The following is a 16,726-nucleotide window of genomic DNA, read 5'->3' as shown; positions in this document are numbered from 1 at the left end:
CCAGTAGTTTGAGACTACAGTAAGCTATGATTGCACCACTGCACTCCAGCTTGGGCAACTGAGTGAGACCTTGTTTCTAAAAAACTAAAAATAAAAAAAAAAATTTAATTTTATTACTTCTCAATTCTTGAGTACATATATTTTAAATATTTTCTGTGTGATGTAAAGTGCTTATAAAATACTTCTGCAACAGAAAGCACAATGGACAAAAAGAGCTCATGAGGAAAATCAGTTGAGTTGTAAGTTAAACTAATCACCTTTGTCATGAAAAGCAATTTTATTTAAAGGAATGATAGGAAAACTGTGTTTATTCAGACTTAGGTACTTGGCAAACATTTTCTCAAAAATAAATGAAGTGAGCTTGTAACTTCCAGAAAAGCAACTGTCAGCATTTGATGCTAATGATAAAACTTGAGCTTTCAAACAAAAATTAGAGTTCTGGAAAACATATCCACCACCATGAACTTGAAGACTTCCTGATTTTTAAAAAAAAATTATATAAAGAAATACTGAAAAATTTGTAGGATCTGACTAATTCAGTGAATGAATATTGCCCAAATAGCCAATGTATAACACAAACTCATGTGTGGATAAAAGATCCACTCAAAGTACAAGGAAGACCAGTGGATTTTAATTTCATAGAATATGGGAAGTTCCATTGACATGGTTGCAGAATCCACACTGAAACCAGTCTTTAAGACACTACCACTTGTCAAGTCTTGGTGTATTATCAAAGAAGAATATCTACATTTTTAAAAAGCAATTTATTACTTACCTGTGTGAGGTTGGATTTTTTCTCATATATAGTTAACCCTTGAACAATATGGGGGTTAGGGGAGCTGGCCCCCATGCAGTTGAAAATCCACATATAACTTTTTGACTCCCCCAAAACTTAACTGCTAATAGCATATTATTGACCAGAAGCTTTACTGATAACATAAACAAATCACTTTTTTTTTTTTTTGTCTTATGTACTGTATTCTTACAATAAAGGAAGCTAGAGAAAAAAATCTTATTAAGAAAATCATGGCCAGGTACAGTGGCTCACACCTGTAATTCCAGCACTTTGGGAGGGTTAGGTGAGAGGATCACTTGAGGCCAGGAGTTCGAGACCAGCCTGGCCAACATGGCAAAACCCCATCTCCACTAAAAATACAAAATTTAGCTGGGTATGGCGTGTGCCTGTAGTCCCAGCTACCCGGGAGGCTGAGACATGAGAATCACTTGAACCCGGGAGGCGGAGGCTGCAGTGAGCCGAGATCGTGCCACTGCACTCCAGACTCGGTGACAGAGCAAGACTCTGTCTCAACAAATAAATAAATGAAAATTATAAGAAAAAAATATATTTACTATTTATTAGGTGAAAGCGGATCGTCATAAAGGTCTTCATCCTCATCATTTTCATGCTGAGTAGATTGAGAAGGAGGAGGAAGAGGAACGGTTGGTATTGCTGACTCAGGAGTGGCTGAGGCAGTAGAGGTGGTGAATAGGAGGCAGGAGAGACAGGCACATCTGCAACTTTTATTGGAAAAGAATCCACATATAAGTGGACCTGCACAGTTCAGACCCATGTTCTTCAAGGGTTAACTGTACTTTAAATAAAACATACACCAACAGATTAAATGGAAAAGCAGAAATGAGAAACTCAGCTATTTTCTCATAAGCCAGATATTAAAATGTAAAAGAAGGCCTCTCTTCTCACTAAATTTTTTGCTTTGGAAAATAAAGTGATGTTTAACAAAAACATGCTATTTATATTAGCTTACAATGGGTTTATTATTTTTCAATGTTTATAAATATTTTTAAATTTTTTCAGTTTCAAGTTATAATACAGTAAATATCAGTAGTTATGACCCACATAATTGAAAGTTCTTTGGAGTTCTCAATAATTTTTAAGGCTGTAAGGGTCCTAAGACCAAAACGTTTGAGAACCCCTGCTATACAGTATTTCATTGTAAGCAGGGACTTAAATTTAGCAGTCACTTCTGGGAATATTCTTGAGATAGTTAATATTTAGCTTAATTTCCTCATCTGGTTTTTCTGCTTGCGGTTTCTTCTTCTCTCCAATCCCTCTTGCACGGGCCAATCCGATCATTCTCCAATACAGTTCTTACAGTGGCTACTACATCAGGTGCACTCTCTTCTTCCTGGCAGGAATATTTTAGAAGGCTTTACCAAGAATGTGGAATTACACTGTGGCTTTAAGAATTTGGCCAGAAAGAGGTCAGAGGAGGACAGAGCAAACTTGAGAAATGTAAGCAAAAGACTTTTTCTTGGATTATGGATATGGTTTCCTGGGCTTCTCAGTGTAACATCATCTTCTAACACCAAATACTATACAATAATCTTCTTGTGTCTTGGTAAAACATAACCCTGCTTTGTTCTCATCACAGTGCATACCACTACCTGGCTTTTTTGTTTTGTGTTGTTTTTATGTTTTAATTTTCTTTCCTCTCACTGCCTTCCCCAGAATGTAAGCTCCAAGATTGCAGAGACCTTGTCTATCTTATTCATTGACTAGAACTGTGTCTCAAACACAGTTAAGTAGCTAATATGTCTTGTTTAAATAGATGAATCACCCAGTCTTTATTTTGCAGTTCTCTCAGAACTTAGAAAGGTTCTAAGATCTAGAATTTTGTTTTATTTCATGGGATATTAGGCTTTCCTCCATTTGGGTAATAATAATAGTAAGGTAATACTGACATGAAGTATTTTACAAAGTTTCCAGAGCTAAATTTTGACTTAAAATATTGCCTTTTCTTTTCTTGGTCTTCCTCCATTATTGTTGGCCATATGGGCAGTTGCTGGTAAGTAACTTCACAACTCTCTGGAAATGTATGGCTTATAAATAGATTGCCATTATGTTTCTTCAAAATTATTTCTTATTCAAGCTCTAAATATTTACCAATTTACATATTTCATCATAAATTACAATCTCCATTCTGCTCCATAAATGTCTCAACTCATGTAGATTTTTAGATTTAATCTTCTATACGAGAACATACTTCCTGAGATTGACTTCTAAGACGTTTGAAACTGGAAGAAACTATTTTTATTTAAATGTTGCCAGTATTCTATATGTACCAATATAAAAAGATCTTCAAGATGTGCTATTAATTATATATAAGGCAACAAGTAGAACAATACATATACTTTGTTCTCATTTATATTTTATATAGTCCTGTATATGTTTTCATTTTGTAGACCAACTCTGATAGAAGACAACATCAAAATGGAAAACATGGTTACCTCTTGGGAAGGGGATGGGAGGACTGGGGAAAGAGGTGGAATGGAAGGGAACTGACTTTTTAATATATTTTTTTTCTTTTTTAGAGACAGGTCTTGCTCTGCCACCTAAGTGGGAGTGCAATGGCATGATCATAGCTTACTACAGTGTTGAACTTCTGGATTCAAGAGATCCCTCCAGCTTAGCCACCCAAGTAGCTGGAACTACAGGCATGTACCATCACACCCAGCTTATATACATATATAATTATTTTTGGAGATACAGGATGCCACTACATTGCCCAGGCTGGTCTCAAACTCCTGGCCTCAAGATGATCCTTCTGCTTCTGCCTCTCAAAGTGCTGGGATTATAGGCATAAACCACCATGCTCAGTTCAATGTTTTTAATATCAGAAACTCTTTAGTATCTTTAAAATTTTATACATTGTGTATGCATTAGTTATTGAATTTTAAAGAAGTAAATTATATGGATAAAAAAGTGTGTCCACATACACCAATTAAAAGACAAAGATTAGCAGAACATATTAAAAACATGACTCAATTACCTGCTGTCTATTAGGAACTTACTTCAAATATTTGAAATAAATATAACAAAGTAAATGGATAGAAAAAGACATACCATGTAAAAATTAATTCAAAGAAAGTGGGAATAGTTATATTAATATCAGATAAAATAGACTTATGAGCAGAGAAATTTACCAGATACAGAGTGACATTACACAATATTTTAAAAAATTTATTATTATTATTATTTTAGAGATAGCATATCACTCTGTTACTCAGGCTGAAGTGCAGTGGCATGATCGTAGCTCACTATAGCCTTCAACTCCTGGGCTGAAGCAATCCTCCTGCCTCAGCCGCTGGAGTAGCTAGGATACAGGTGTGCACCACCATGCCCGGCTAATTTATTCTATTTTATTTTATTTTTTGCAGAGATGGGATATTACTTTGTTGCCCAGGCTGGTCTCAAACTCCTGGCCTCAAGCAGTCCTCCTACCTTGGCCTCCAAAAGCACTGGGATTATAGGCATGGATCATTGCCTGAGCCTGGCCCTACATAATGTTAGAAGGGTGACTCTACCAGGAGAACATAGAAGTGTATACAAAAAGTAACAGTTATGAAATATCTGTGTGTATATATAAACATCGATGTGTATACAAAAAGCAACAGAGTTATGAAATATCTGAAACAAAAACTGGTGAAACTGAAAAGAGAAATAGACAGATCTACAATTACAGTTGTAAACTTCAATAGCCCTCTTTCAACAATTGATATAATAGGTAGGCAGAAAATCAGCAAGAATATAAAAAACTCAACAACACTATCAACCAATAGAATCTAATTGACATTTATGGAACACTCCACCAGACAAATAGCAGAATACACACTCTTCTTAAGAGCCTATGGAACCTATACTGAGATAGATCATATTCTAGACCATAAAACAAACCTCAACAAATTTAAAGGATTGATACCATACAAATTGTATTCTCTGACTACAATGTAAGAAAACTAGAAATCAACAACAGAATGATAAACAATGCATTTGTAAATAATCCATGGATCAAAGAGGAAGTCCCAAAAGAACTGAATAAAAATGAAAGTACAGCATATAAAAATTTGTGGGATACAGCTAAAGCAGTGCTTAGAGGGAAATTTACAGCATTAAACGCCTACATTAGAACCGAGAAAAAGTCTGAAATCAGTAACCTAAACTCCTACCTCAAGAACCTAGACAAAGAAAAGAAAAATGAACACAAAATAAATAGAAGAAAATGCAGAAATCATTAATCACAAATTAATGTGAAACCAGAAAAACAACACAAAAACTCAAAAAAACTAAAACCTCATCCTTTGAGAAGATCAATTACGTTGACAAACCTCTAGCAAGACTGACAAAGGGAAAAAAAAGAAAATCCACAAATTACCAATACTAAGAATAAAACAGGGAATATCATGACAGATCCTGCAGATATTAAAAAGTTAATATGGGAATACTGTGGCAATTCTACATGCAAAACTCTGGCAATTTTGATGAAATAGACCAATTCCTTGAAAATCACAAAGTACAACAACTAATTCAGAATGAAATAATTTGTGTAGTCCAATAACTATCAAGAAAATTGAATTCATAATTTAAAAGTTTTCCCAAAATAAGTTATCAGGCCCAGATGGTTTCACTGGAGAATTCTTCCCAATGTTTACAGAAAAATTAACACCAACTTTACACAGCTTCCTCCAGAAAATATAAGATAACACTCCTAATTTATGTTATGAAGCTATTATTACCCTGATATCAAAATCATAGGGAGATAGTACAAAAAAAGAAAATCATAAGCCAATATCACTCATGAAAATACATGAAAAAGTTCTTAAGAACATATAAGCAAATAGAATTCAGTAATATTTAAGAGAAATTAATTATATTCCATGACAAAGTGGGCTTATTTCAGGGATGTAAGGTTAGTTCAACATTTGAAAATCAATCAGTGTAATACACCATTTAACAAACTAAGGAAAAATATCACATGATCATTCCACTTGAGAAAGAGCACTTGAAAAAATTCAACACCAATTCGTACCAAAAGCTCTAAAAAAACTAGAAACAGAAGTGAATTTCCTCCACTGGATAAAGCTACTATTATACTTAATGATGAAAAATTTAATGCTTTCCCTCAAAGATCAGAAAGAAAACAAAGACGTCTGCTTTTATATAAAACACTCTTATTCACCCATATTACTGGAAGTTCTATTCAGTACAACAAAGCAAGAAAAGGAAATAAAAATTACATTGATTAGGAAGAAATAAACAAGACTAATTCTATTTGTAGGTATAATTGTCTACACAGAAATTCCTAAGGAATCTACAAGAAATCTCCTAAAAATACTAAGTGAGTTCAACAAGGTCATAGGATAGAAAATGAACGTACAAAAATTGATTCTATTTCATTATACTAGTAATGAACACATAAACACCAAAATTAAAAATACAACTTACAATCACTCAAAAAATGAAGTACTTGAGTGTAAATTCAACAAAACATAAACAGTATTTATATGCTGAAAGTTACCAAATGCCGATGAAGGAAATAAAAAAAAAAAGTCTAAATAAATGGAGAGTCAGGCTTTATTTAATGACTGGTAGACTCAACATATGAAAGATATTAATTTTCCCTAAATAGACATATAGATTTAATCCAATTCCTTTCAAATTCCCAGGCAGAATTTTTGTAGATATGGGCAACATCTTTCTTTCTAACATTTATGTGAAAAAGTAAAGGAAGAAAAATAGCTTTAAATTTTTTAATAAAGTAAGAGAAATCAGTCCATTTAATTTCAACACTTATTATGTAGCTATCGTAATCAAAATTGTATAATATTGGTAGAAGGACAGACACATATATCAGTGGAACTGAACAGAAAACCCAGAAATAGAGCCAAACAAATATGCCTAACTGATTTTTGATGAAGGTGCAAAAGCAATTCAATGGAGGAAGAACAGCCTTTTCAATATATGGTGCTGGAGCAATTGCAAATCCATAGGAAAACAAATAAATATGAACCTCAACATACACCTCACATTTTATTACACATAAAAATTAACCCAAAATGGATTGCAGACTTAAGTGTAATTTGCAAAACTGTTTTGCATTCTATGTTAGAAAAAAAATTGTATAAAAATTTTGGGATTGAGGTCTAGGCAAAGAATTCTTAGATGTGTGCTGTCTTTGGCAGCACATATACTAAAATTGGAATGATACAGAGATTAGCATGGCCGCTGAACAAGGATGACACATATATTCATGAGGCGTTCCATAATTTTCAAAATAAACCCAGCTGAGGAATGACTCTCAGAGTTCAAAGACTGGTTCTCTGAGCTGACTCAGTCAGACAAACATAAAGAAAAGAGAATATCTTAATGAAAAAAAACCTCCGAGAATTATGGGATTACATAAATAGACAAAATCTATGACTCACTGGCATCCCTGAAAGAGAGAGAGAAAACAAGCAACTTGGAAACATACTTGAGTATATCGTCCATGAAAATTTCCCCAACCTCACCACAGAGGCCAACATTCAAATTCAGAAAATACAGAAAATGCCTGTGAGATACTGTACAAGACGACCACCCCCAAGACACGCAGTCTTCAGATTTTCCAAGATTGACGTAAAAGGAAAAATATAAAGGAAGATAGAAGGGGAAGGTCACCTACAAAGGGAAATTTGTCAGGCTAATAGTGGACTTTTCAGCAGAAATCCTACATGCCAGAAGAGATTGGTGGCGGGGGAGCAGTTATGTTCAATATTCTTAAAGAAAAGAAACTCCAATAAAAAAATTTCATATGGGCCAGGCGCGGTGGCTCAAGCCTGTAATCCCAGCCCTTTGGGAGGCCGAGATGGGCGGATCACGAGGTCAGGATATCGAGACCATCCTGGCTAACATGGTGAAACCCCGTCTCTACCAAAAAATACAAAAAACTAGCCGGGCGAGGTGGCGGGTGCCTGTAGTCCCAGCTACTCGGGAGGCTGAGGCAGGAGAATGGCGTAAACCCGGGAGGCGGAGCTTGCAGTGAGCCGAGATGGCGCCACTGCACTCCAGCCTGGGCGACAGAGCAAGTCTCCAAAAAAAAAAAAAAAAAAAAAAAAAAAATTCATATCCAGCCAAACTAAACTTCATCTGTAAAGGAGAAATAAGATTCTTTTCAGACAAGCAAATGCTAAGGGAATTAATTACCACTAGACCTGCCTTACAAGAGGTCCTTAAGGGAGTGCTAAATGTGGAAATGAAAGACTTACTGACCACCACAAAAACACACTTAAGTACATAGACCACTGACACTATAAAGCAACTACACAATCAAGTCTGCATAGTAACCAGCTAACAACATGATGACAGGATCAAATCTGCACATATCAATATTAATCTTGAAGATAAATGTACTAAATGTGCAATTAAAAAGCACAGTGTGGCAAGTTGGATACAGAAGTAAGACCTAACTGTATCCTGTCTTCAAGAGACCCATCTCACATACAATGACACAATAAGCTCAAAGTAAACAAATGGAAAAAATCTACCAAGCAAATGGAAAACAGAAAAAAAGGGAAAGGTTCCTATTCTAATTTCAGACAAAACAGACTTTAAACCAACAAAAATCAGAAGAGACAAAGGCATTACATAATGGTAAGAGGTTCAATTCAACAGGAAGACCTAACTACCCTAAATATATATGCACCCAACACAGGAGCACCCAGATTCATAAAACAAGTTGTTTGAGACCTGTGAAGAGACAGAGATAACAATACAATAATAATAGGAGATGTCAACATCCCACCAACAGTAATAAACAAATCATTAACCCAGAAAACTAACAAAGATATTCAGGACCTGAACTCAACATGTAACCAAATAGACCTAACAGATATCTATAGAACTCTGTACCCCAAAATAGCAGAACATACATTCTTCTCATCTGCACATGACACATACTCTAAAATTGACTATATAATCAGCCATAAAACAATTTTCAGCGAATTAAAAACAAAAATCATACCAAACACACTTTCAGACCATAGTGCAATAAAAATGGAAAACAGTACCAAGAAGATTACTCAAAACCATACAATTACATGGAAATTAAACAGTCTTCTCTGGAATGATTTCTGGGTAAACAATGAAATTAAAGCAAAAATCAGGAAATTATCTGAAATGAATGAGAACAAAGATATAGAATACCAGAATCTCTGGGACACAGTTAAAGCAGTATTAAGAGGAAACTTTACAGCATCAAACACCCACGCTGAAAAGTTAAAAAGATCTCATATTAACAACCTAATATCATACCTTGAGGAACTAGAAAAACAAGAGCAAACCAATCCTAAAGCTAACAGAGCAAGAAATAACCAAAATCAGAACTGAACTGAAAGAAATTAAGATGCAGAAAAGCATACAAAATATCAACAAAACCATAAGTTGGCTATTTGAAAGGATAAATAAGATAGATTGACTGCTATCTAGACTAATAAAGAAAAAAAAATTGAGAAGATCCAAATAAACACAATCAGAAATGACAAAGGGGACATTACCACTGACCCCACAGAAATGCAAAAATAAAAATAAAAATAAAAATCAGAGGCTATTATGAACACAAACTAGAAAACCTGCACATAAGAAAACCTGCAAGAAATAGATAAATTCATGAAAACATACAACTTCCCAAACTGAACCAGGAAGAAATTCAAACCGGGAACAGACCAATAATGAGTTCCAAAATTGAATCCCTAAGAAAAAACCTACCAACCAGAAAAAGCCCAGAACTAGATGGATTCACACTGAGTTGTACTAGACACATAAAGAAGAGCTGGTACCATTTCTACTTAAACTCTTCCAAAAAGTTGAAAAGGAGGTATTCCTCCCCAACTCACTCTATAAAGCCAGCATTATACTGATACCAAAACCTGGCAGAGACACAACAACAACAAAAACTTCAGGCCAATATCCATGATGAACATAGATGCAAAAATCCTCAACAAAATAATAGCAAACCAAATTCAGCAGTATATCAAAAAGCTAACCTGCTGCCATCAAGTAGGCTTTATCCCTGGAGGGCATGGTTGGTTTCAACATACACAAACTAATGTGATTCATCACATAAACAGAATGAAAAATAAAAACCACATGATCATCTCAATAGATGCAGAAAAGGCAGTCAATAAAAACTCAGCATCCCTTCATGTTAAAAACTCACAACAAACCGGGCATTGAAGAAACATATTTCAAAATAATAAGGGCTATCTATGACAAACTCACAGCCAACATCCTACGGAATGGGTGGGCAAAAGCTGGAAGTACTCCCCTTGAGAACTAGAACAAGACAAAGATGCCCTCTTTCATCATTCCTATTCAACATAGTACAGGAAATCCGAGCCAGAGTTATCAGGCAAGAGAAAGAAATAAAAGGCATCCAAATAGGAAGAGAGGAAGTCAAACTATCTCTGCTTGAAATGATATGATTCTATACTGAGAAAATCCTATACTCTCTGCCCAAACGCTCCTAAATCTGATAAACAACTTCAGCAAAGTTTCAGGATACAAAATCGATGTGCAAAAATCAGTAGCATTTCTTTTCAATAATAATGTCCAAGCTGAGGGCCAAATCAAGAAGGTGATCCTATTCACAATAGCCACAAAAAAATACAATACCTAGGAATGAAGCTCACCAGGGAGATGAAAGATCTCTACAAGAAGAACTACAAAACACTGCTCAAAGAAGTCAGAGATGACACAAACAAATAGAAAAATATTCCATGCTCATGGATAGGAAGAATCAATATTGTTAAAATGGCCATACTGCCACAGCAATTTACAGATTCAATGCTATTCCTATGAAACTACCAATGACATTTTTCACAGAATTAGAAAAAACTATTTTAAACTTCATATAGAACCAACATGAAGAGCCCAAACAGCCACAACAATCCTAAGCAAAAAGAACAAGCTGGAGGCATCACATTATCTGTCTTCAAACTACCACAAGACTACAGTAATTAAAGCAGCATGGTACTGGTTCAAAATTAGACACATAGACCAAAGGACCAAAATAGAGAGCCCAGGAATAAAGCTGCACACCTACAATCATCTGATCTTTGACACAACAGACAGAAATTAACAATGGAGAAAGGATTACCTATTCAATAAACTGTTCTGGGAGAACTGGCTAGCCATATGCAGAAGATTGAAACTGGATCCCTTTCTTATACCATATACAAAACTTAACTCAAGAAGGATTAAATACTCAAAAAAAAAAAAAAAAAAAAAAAGAAGAAGGATTAAATACTTAAATATAAAACCAAAAATTATAAATATCCCAGAAGAAAACCTAGGAAATACCATTCTAGACACAGGCCTTGGCAGAGATTTTATGATGAAGATGCCAAAACAAAAATTGACAAGGGGGACCTAATTAAACTAAAGAGCTTCTGAACAGCAAAAGAAACTATCAACAGAGTAAATACACAACTCACACAACAGGAGAAAATATTTGCACACTATGCATCTGACAAAGTCTACTATCTATAATCTATAAGGTACTTAACAATCTAAAAACAAATAACACCATTAAAAAGGGGGCAAAATACATAAGCAGACACTTTTCAAAAGAAGATATATACACAGCCACAAAGCATTCAAAAAATTCTCAACATCCCTAATCATTAGAAAAATGCAAATTAAAACCACAATGAGATACTTCCTCACAGCATTCAGAATGGCTATTAAAATGTAAAAACAAAACAAAAAAAAAAAAAAGCAGATTATGGCAAGGCTGCAGAGAAAAGGGAGCACTTATACACTGTTGTAAATTAGTTCAGCCACTAATTTCAAGCAGTTTGGTGATTTCTCAAAATACTTAAAAATAGAGCTACCATTTGACCCAGCAATCTCATTATTGGGTACATACCCAAAGGAATATAAATCATTCTACTATAAAGACATATGCACATGTATGTTTGTCAAAGTACTATTCACAATAGCAAAGAAATGTAATCAACCTAAATGCTTATCAGTCATAGACTGGATAAGGAAAATGTGGTACATATATACCATAGAATACTACACAGCCATAAAAACATAATGAGATCATGTCCTTTGCAGCAACATGTATGGAGCAGGAGACCAGTTTCCTAAATGAACTAATGCAGTAACAGAAAACCAAACATCAAATGTTCTCACTTATAAGTGGGAGCTAAACACTGAGCAAACATGGACACAAAGAAGGGAACAAGAGACACAGAGGCCTACTTGTGCAGGGTAGGAGAAGGGTGAGGATCGAAAAACTGCCCATCAGGTACTATGCTTATTACCTAAGTGATGAAATCACATGTATACCACCCCTCCCATAACACACAATTTAGCTATAGAACAAACCTGCACATGTACCCTGAAACTGAAATAAAAGTTTAAAAAAAAGAGTTCTTAGACTTGCCACCAGAGGCACAATTCATAAAAGGAAAAATTGATAAGGTGGGTTTCATCAAAATGAAAATGTTTGCTCTGAGAAAGACCCTAAACAGGCTGAAAAGACAAGCTACAGACTGGGGAGAAAACACTTGCAAACCACAAATCTAACAAGGGCTAGTATCTAGAATATATAAAGAACTCTTAAAACTCAAGAGTGGCAAAAACAAACCATTGAATTAGAAAATGGACAAAAGAGATGGCGTATTTGTCCTTGTCACACCGGTTGTTTCAGAAGACTTGAATTTAAAGACTATGAAAAGGATATGCAGATATAAGCTTTACCACATACTGGAAAAGAAATGGAAAAAAGAAACAGGTTGAACTTTGGAATTCCTACTCATGATGTTATTTAGGACTAAATAATCCAGAATATATAGATTCTGGACTAATAAATTCTGATGCAAATTATGGGTAGCCCTGAAGATCCTAGGCCAACATCTATAGGCACAGGTGGAGTCTTGGAGTCTTCCCGACATGGTATTCCCACTGTCAATCCTAGGAGAAGCCTGAACTGAAAATATACAGATTCAGGGGGCAGGGGCAGGGGGACTTTCACTGGAGAAGGAAAACTCACTTCTTTCTATGGGCCTCCTGGGAGGATTTAAACACTCCCAGACTGAGCGAGAGGGTGAGCAGTCCCTTTAGCAACCCTCGGACAGGGCTAGAGGATGTCCTGGATGTCATCTATTCTGTGTGGTACTTCCCAACACTACCCCTGCCCACACCCCATGCTCCACGAAGTTTTGTGGGAACTTGTAGCCTGGTTTCTACTGTGTGGAATTAGGAGAGGACCTAGTTTTCACTCTGGACAAAGTGGCTAAGTATACAAAGAGAACCCCTGTCCTCCTTACCCAAGAATCATAGAGATGGTAAAATCATCTTTGTGCATCAGTGTAGGGACCTCACAAAGGTCATTACAACAGAGATAGCTGTGTGGTAGCTTCATAGAAAGCCTAAATAAAACATCAGGAAACAGCTGCTCTATCTTGGACACACTCAAACCAGCACCCGCTTGGTGCTGGAAAGCAGATGGAACCTATGAGTGAAGGGGCCAGTTTCCTACAATCAGGCTGGTCTGTGAGACTGGGGTTCGTATCATTTGGGTATTAAGAGGAAATAAGAAAATACATGGCAGTCATTGGTTGTTGAGACTGGGACATTTGAGTTTTACTAAGTTAAGAGAAAAGATCACTCTCCCCTTTTCAATAACACAATGTCTTTTCATTAGAAGCCTGAAATAGCAGGGTTTTTCTCTGTTTTTCCATTCCTTCAAAACCCTACTCATAATTAGCTTCCCACAACTCCTCCTAGGTTTCTTCCACCATTACTCATCAGCCTGGTCTATTTGTGTTACAGATTATGCTTTCTCAACCTCCATCAGTTTCACCAAGTTTAGTACCATCTTTTAAAAGTCCATGTTGCCCATCTTTGGGGAACATAAGTACTTCTCCCTTATTATTATTAAATACTTCCAAGTTCATCTGATATATTCACAGAGGTTCTTATTCTAAGGTATGTGGCTATGAGGGTTTGTGGATAAAATCAAGTGATCCATGAGTTTAGACAGAAAAAAATATTGCATATATTTATTTTAATTAACCCCTAACTGAAATTTAGCATTTTCTTCTATTATTAATGTAAGCAGTAAATCACAATGAAATAAGTAGAACAGCAACTACTTTTATATTGCATTTTAATTGTTTCCGGTATATCAACAATCATTTATGCTCATCACTAGTTAAAATTAGATGTGCCACTAGATCAAATGTTTACAAATAAACATGTATGTCACAAATTTTAAAAAAATATTTTGGTAACCCTTTCGATATAATTTGTGTCCTTTGTAACCCTGTATTTTTTATGAAAAATAACAGATTATTCTGAGAAGGGATCCACAGACTTAACTAAGCTGTCCAAGGAAATAATTCTACAAAAAAAGCAAAAAAAAAATTCTTGGAATAGCTAAAAGTCTCTACACCATAATGGTGAAAAGATTAAAAGCCACCTAAATGTCCAATAACAGAAGACTGGTGAAACAATGCAGTTGCTAAACATCATGCTGTACAAGACTATTTAAGGGCATATGTGGAAAGATGATCACAATATATTATGTAAAAGAAAAGGTTGTGCATAATGTGATCATTTTTTGTAAGTCAAACACAGTCACATATACACCTACACCTATAAAACAGAAAATAGATGTCAAGACACACACAAAGATGCTAAGGTGGTTATTTATAGATGGTGGGAACTGTGAGTAATCTTTTTGCTTATCTCAGTTGTAAAAATTTTATATGAACTTGTAATTATTTTTGCAAGAAAAATCAATAAAAATTATCATCTTTAAAATAAATGAAGTCCTAAGAAAGGATTCAAAAAGATATATAATTCTTAATTATGATCAACTATGTGCTCATTCATTCAACAAATACATCTCAGTTCAATAGTCAATATTATAGGAGGAATCAATGCTATCTACTGGATTCACTATCATTACAGAAAAAGATCTAATTTTCATACTACTGATTTAGCAGCTGAATGAGTAAAACTTTCGGTTAAGCACCATTTATCAGCTTTCCAGCCAATGTGACCTAAAGTTAATGCTGTCTTTTGCATAAATACCAGATATTCACGTCTTTCAAAAACTGTCCCACCAATCAATAATAATTTTGTCTTCAGAAAGCTATTTTTGTTTTGTTTTGCTAATTTGTATTTTTGTTTTTTCATCTTACAACAAAGCAAAAATAAATAAATCCTCTCATACAAGTCATCCTATTAAAAATAAGTATGATCTATTACAACTCTCTTCTGAATTTACATTCCCCATGAGAAAAACTCTTTCCTCCATAATTGTGTCATATTTTATATAACGTTGAATAATTCTGAACCATAATGTCACTGGAAAAAATATTCATTGTTATTTCATTTTTATATCTAGGTATTAGGAATTCCAAAATGCTCCTGGAATAAATATGCCTATCATACCCCGTGTATGTTACTAATATCATATTAACTGGAAAAAAATGTATTAGGTTTTAAGAATGCTCCTAAGTGAAGATTTTGTGACTTTGAAATACAACTCTTCTAAAATTAGACATTCATCTAACATGCAAGGTAAAGTAATTGGCCTGATATCATTGGTTGTATTCATAAAAGCACCAGCATTTACATACAAAATGAATGTCATCCCCTCTAAGTAGTCGCCTGGGGAGACCTTAGACTAGTTTCAATGACATTTCCCTTTGCTCAGAACAATTTTAGGACCTCTCTTTTGGAACTGTCTTTAGGCTATTTCATCTTATTTTAAACAAATATCTCAAAAGGTAGCCAAACTTTGCCCCTTGAAGTTGGATTTGTCTCATCAATAATTACAAGCCACCTACCATAGAAGATGGGGCCCTAGGAACATTAAGGAGAAAGAAGTGGACAGGACAGTAGATTGGGGGATGCACTGTGACACTTTATATTAGGGGTAATATTCAACATATTCAACAATAGCTAAGGCCGAACACGGAGCAGTCAGAACTGGTGGTATTGGAGCAGGGACCTGGAGGACCTTAACCCAGATCCATGTATTAACTCTACAGTAGCTGGATTACGAGGTGTTTGAAATGTTCTAGGTGGTCCCACAGGGAAAAATGTAGCAGTGGGGATGAGTGGACACTTTGGAGTTTCTGAGCTGTGGCATTTACCAACCAACAAAGGAGAATATGGGTTTTTAATATCCACTGAATATTGGTCCTTTCAAAAAGTAAAGTGGCATTGCTGTTTCTGTGTGGCTCCTGAGTTGACTCTGAAGACACTGCCCAAGAGTTGTTTGAAAGTGTCGAGCAACAGCAGCAATATTGGAATTAATGTGGAGGATCTCAGGATACCTATTTTGGAGAGTACTATTTAGCTAAATATTTATTCTCTAAACTCATTAGAAACAGGCTCTATTCCTTTTTCGTTTTCCTGCACTGGCACCAAACACAGCACTTAGCATATAGTTGCTAAATAAATAGTTGTTGACTGAATGGCATGTTTGTTAAAGAAAAATAACTTCAAAGTAAAATCTCATATTTAAAGCTTTTAAAAGTATTTTTATTTTTTATTATATTAGGAAAATTAATCATTTTATTGCAGATAATTCTAAACATCTCTTTGAAGAGACTAATTCATGAACGTTTATTCCTGACTCAAAAATACTTTGGATATCTGCCTACTTTTCTCTGGAAAGCAGTCCTTTTCAGTGCTCTTTTATTATTACATGACTTGAAAAGCCACAAGTAGATGTGAATCTGTGTTTAACTCCTTTAAGTTCCTATTATTTCTATTCAAAAAGAACTTTCCTTGATAGTTTTATAGTAGATCAGACTTAAGCTGGGGCTAACATACTGTGGCTGCGGCCAACATTTATTAGGTTGAGGGGGTCTAGTGCTGTGCTAAGCATTTAATATGTCATTTACTTCTCCTAACAACCCC

The 16,726-nt window shown here is 35.1% G+C and overlaps 1 long non-coding RNA gene and 1 other non-coding gene across 2 annotated transcripts in view; one reads left to right on the top strand and one right to left on the bottom strand.

Annotated features, from left to right (window-relative positions):
* Positions 1–1,507: 1,507 nt before the first annotated feature.
* Positions 1,508–16,726, bottom strand: part of LOC110743503 — a 36,634-nt gene continuing 21,415 nt past the window's right edge. The window contains exon 2 of the long non-coding RNA XR_002522655.2: positions 1,508–2,147. This is a non-coding gene — a long non-coding RNA (uncharacterized LOC110743503). The remainder of the gene's footprint in view (positions 2,148–16,726) is intronic.
* On the top strand, positions 6,966–7,069 carry LOC116275056. Its single transcript, XR_004184029.1, has one exon. It is a non-coding gene; the product is annotated as a U6 spliceosomal RNA (small nuclear RNA).

This window comes from Papio anubis, chromosome 5 (assembly GCF_008728515.1).
Source record: "Papio anubis isolate 15944 chromosome 5, Panubis1.0, whole genome shotgun sequence".
NCBI classification, from domain to species: Eukaryota; Metazoa; Chordata; class Mammalia; order Primates; family Cercopithecidae; genus Papio; species Papio anubis.
The sequence above is the reverse complement of the archived record's forward strand: the minus strand, read 5'-3'. Positions and strand labels throughout refer to the sequence as shown.